The 4,349-nt window shown below is 56.5% G+C and overlaps 1 protein-coding gene across 2 annotated transcripts in view; it reads right to left on the bottom strand.

The window, feature by feature from the left end:
* Positions 1-1,283, bottom strand: part of VCAN (versican) — a 117,085-nt gene extending 115,802 nt beyond the window's left edge. The window contains exon 1 of one of the 2 annotated variants that reach the window (XM_014960516.1): positions 1,084-1,283. The gene's annotated coding sequence lies outside the window, so the exon portion shown is untranslated. The remainder of the gene's footprint in view (positions 1-1,083) is intronic. The other variant, XM_014960517.1, reaches the window with a different exon arrangement.
* Positions 1,284-4,349: the final 3,066 nt, after the last annotated feature.

Raw genomic sequence — 4,349 nt, 5'->3', positions numbered from 1 at the left:
GACGGTGCCTGGGGGCTGCCCGCGGGGTCCCGTCCCCAGCCGCGGGGATCCCCGCTCGCTTCCCCATGCCGCCCCCTCCTCCTCCTCCCCCCCTCTCCTTTCACACACCCACCCGCTTTTTTCCCGCCGTCGAAACTCCCTTAATTCCTTCCACGATGCTCTCACTTTTTTTTTTCTTTGCACAACAAAGGCGAAATCCCGAGGAGCGGAGGGGGAAGGCAGTGCCCGTGCCCCGAGAAGCTGGCCGGGGGTGTAAAAGGGGGCGTTTTGCTCCGCTGACCTTGTGATCCTCCTCCTCCTCCTCCTCACCCACCGCACCCCCCCACCCCCCGACACACACACACCCCCTTTTCAGCAACGAAAATGTGGCTCAGAGGACGCCCGCTCCCCCGTCCCCTCTGGAGAGATGCTGTCTGAGCACCTCTGCCCTGCAAGCAGCTTTCCAGGAACATCAGGGGAAGGGAAGAAAAAAAAAAAAAAAAGGGAAAAAAAAAAAGAAAAGGGGATGGGGGGGAACACACAAGAGCGGAGGAGACTGAGCGCACGAAAACCTGGTGGCCCCAGAAGAAAAGTCCATTCTTGTCGCTCCTGCCACACGGGCGCTTTGTGTATTTAACACCCGTAGGAAACAGCTTCCCCCCCTTCTCCCTCCCCAGCCCCACCGCACACCAAGGTGCGGCTCTACCTTCCCGGCCATTCCAACCACCAGCACCAAACACTTCTGTCAGGGCTCCCACCCCAAAGTCTCTCTTTTTTTCCCTAGTTTTCTTTGTTCTCCTCTTTGCACCAAGGGGATTTTTGAGGGTCCCCGAGCATCCCCTTCTCCTCTTCCTCCCCCCCGGCGTGTCGTTGAACTTACCCCAGGTTGTTTAAATTCACCAATCATCGCTATTCTCCCTCTCCCGCTTAAGGTTTGCGGTTCAACTCTTTGTCCTTACAGGTACCAAGCAGGGAAACAATCGTTTTAAATCTTGCACTAGGTGTTTGCTGGCAATCACATCGTGTATAAAGAAAGAGGGAAAAAAAAGAAAAACACACACCGAAAAAACCCAAACCCACCCGCATTAAAAGAGTTATAGTTACCTTAAAAGGTAGCGTATTGCAGAGATGGCCAAAAAAAAAAATTTAAAAAAATCACAGCGCGGTGGCTAGGCTAGTCCAGAGATCCCAGTGGCCGCATCCAAGAGTAAATCCCCTCGTTAAGCGCTGGAAGGAAGGAGACGGCGGTCCCGGGGGTCTCCCCTTCTCCCGGAGCGGGGGGTCTCCCCTCTCTCCCCGCCGGCGAGCACCTGCCTCCGGGGCAGCGGAGCCGGGACGGAGCGGCGGGCGAACGGCAGCTCGGCTGCAAGTTCAAATGCGAGCCCTCAGCCACCCATCATTATTATATCGTTGTACCGTCAGCGCTGCAGAGAAGGAGGGGCGCTGGCTCGGGGAGAGGAGGGTTCACAAGGCTCTGCCGAGAGAGACTCCTTGTAATTTCCAAAGCTCCCGCAGCTGCTGGGCGCAGGAGAGCCCCCAGCGCCTGCCTCCGATGGAGATACGCCCCCCCAACCCCTCCGATCAACCCCCCTTCCCCTTCAATCCTCTTTTCCCCGTCCCCACCGCCGCCCCCTCGGGCAGCCCGCGGACCCCCAGCCCCGGCAAACGGCACCGAAAGTACCGGGGAAACGGGACGGGTCCGGCATCGGCCCGTCCGGAGAGGGGCAGGCGGGGTGGGAAAGGCTCATTGTTCCCCAATTAAACAATTAACCGGGAAGAGAATGGAGAGACCTCCTCCTCCACCCCTGGCTCCCGAAGCCGGCTGAAGTGGGGGGGAAAGTGACTGGGACCGAAATGCCTTTTTTTTTTTTTTTTATCCCTTCTGCCTCCCCAATCTCAGCGGAGGTTGCAATGAAAGAATATACTGGTGCTTGTTCCAAACTTCCCCTGCCGGTGCCAATTCACAGGCAGCCTCGCATCGGCAGCCTCCCGAGCCAAGCTTCTCCACCCTAGTTTTACGCATCTCCAGCCACTTTTCTTTTTTTCTTTTTTCCCCCCCCCCCTTTTTTTTTTTTAAAAAGATTAGACTCCGCATTTGCTGTCCAAAACCTCTCAGAGATGAAGTCATAAGCAAAACTCTAAACCACCCTTTTACAAGGGAGTTTCACCAGTTACTAAAGGGTCTGCTGTTGCTCCTCCTCGGGCAGCTCCTTTCCCAAAATGTACCTATCTTGGGATGTGGCAGGAGCTTGAGGCACCCTTCACCAGGCACAAAATGCTGGCAGGAGCAGTGCCTCTGGCGTGAACCCTCTCGGAGGAGCGTGTGCCTCAATCCCCCCTCCTCCAGGGAGGTGTAAATCCCGAGCCAGAAAAGAAAAGCCTGGAGAAATAGGTGTGTCTGATTGCACCGCTCTGGGCACGTTTTTGGCAGCCCCAGGTAGGGCTGCTAGGGAGAGGCAGGAGGAGTTTTCCTTCAGTGCTTCTCCCTGTTATTGTTCCAGCTGCTCTGTCCCCAGAGCCATCCTGACAAGCCCCAAGCCCTCGTTTCCAAAAACAGCCCTCCGTGCCGAGCTGGAGGAGCGGGAGGTGGAAGAGATGACAGCCGAGCAGGGGGAAATGGAGACCTTGGTGGCTTCAACCAGACCAGGTTTGCATGAGGTGTGGGCCTGGGTGTGAACGGAGCCGGACCGCTGGGTGAGATCCTTATCCCACCTTGGCAGACCCTGTTGGGTTTTCCTCCTTAAATAGGGTAGATCCACAACTGACTGCTCACCAGCAAGGGTGTTGAGGAGAGGCTGATCCCCTTCTCCCATGTGAACCTAGCAGCTCAGTGCTCAGCATCCTCCCTCCCACTGCCACCCCCCAGCACCAGTGCCTCCAGTTCCTCTCGCACGGGTCGGTCCCTACACACATATCTCCTGGACAATACCCCATCTCGACAGGCTGGACCTGCTCCACCTTGGGTTGTGGGCTTCTCCGTCCTCAAACCTTGTGCCGTGGAACAGCCCACAGAAACGTGACTCTACGCTTTCAAACAGGCGACATAAAAGAGCAGCAGGCGTATTTTTGAGGGGTTTTGGTGCGAGTTCACACAAAGGCGTTGCAGTTTGTATTAAGCCACGGGAAGGGGGTTGTGTCAGAGTTAACTCCGCTCTCGCCATGTGCAGATGGCCACCCTCCCTGCTGAGGCTGTGCACGCTTCCTCTGCACAATGTCCTGACGAAAGGAGAACTCTTAACACTGAATTTCTCCAGCATTGGTTCAGACAAGCCTCTCCAGCCCTCCCAGACAGGAGGAGGATGTGTGAGATGCATGGTGAGGACACTGTTCCCCCTCCACACACAGTCTCAGCCCCCTTGTGGGCTCCAGACGAAACCCTTTGAGGACATATGCATAAGGTGGGAATCTGTCTGGACAAATTTCCTCCTTTGCACCGGTCCCAGTGTCCCATTCCCTTTTCTGGATGAAGTGGTGGGACTCCTGCCACCACCCCAGGCCCCAGGAAAGGAGGGCACGACACACACTGTGGCGTTGGGTATCTCCCCTTCTCCAGACCACCCCCCAGGGAAATGGGGAACTTGTAAATGATCAGGCAGCATGGTCAAACTGAAGGTAACTCAGTTGTCCCCTCTAACCTCCATCATCTACCCCATCTTTCCAGTTTCCTCTGTTCTTACTCCGCTCCCTGCCTTGGCTTGAGGTAGGAGGGGTGGTCTCTAACAAAGCAGAAGCCACTTCTGCAGCCCTGGTCTGGTTCCTCTATCACTTCTGGACTCTCTGGAGATTGAACAACTGCTCGTGGCAAAGGAAGGGAAGAGGAGTTGGTGACTCTCCTGTCCCTACTGTGTGGAGATCTCTGCTCTTCTGCAGGGCTGGGCTACGAGCATCTTCTCACAGCTCTGGAGCAAGTGAGACAACCCCAAGAGGGGAAGTTGGAGCTACCCGTGCTGGGGGTCCAGCTGGAGTGTTGGCCAACCCTCCTGGGGACGGGGAGACACTGGGTATGTCCAGAAATTTAAGGGGGGTCGGGGGAGATCTCGGGGGACCCCTTCTCTCTTTGCCTACAGGCACCACGGAGGAGTTAAACCCCGGGGCTAACCCAACCTCAGGTCTGCTTTCTTGCATCCCTTATTTTTTTTTTCACGACCGGAAAGAAAAGAGATTATTTTTAAAGAAAAGACCTCCCCCTCTCTTCTCCTTTCTTCTCTCGCCCCCCGATTGCCGGAGCCCTGACGGGCAACCGGACGGCCAAGCCGCTCCTTCAGGGAGCTGGGAAGAAAGCGGAGGATGGAGAAACCCCCCCCCTTCCCCCCCCCCTCCACCACCTCCCGCTCCTCCTCTTCTTCCTCCTTCCCGCCGCCCGGCCCCGC

Source organism: Calidris pugnax, unplaced genomic scaffold (assembly GCF_001431845.1).
Source record: "Calidris pugnax isolate Ruff unplaced genomic scaffold, ASM143184v1 scaffold326, whole genome shotgun sequence".
Taxonomy (NCBI): Eukaryota; Metazoa; Chordata; class Aves; order Charadriiformes; family Scolopacidae; genus Calidris; species Calidris pugnax.
The sequence above is the reverse complement of the archived record's forward strand: the minus strand, read 5'-3'. Positions and strand labels throughout refer to the sequence as shown.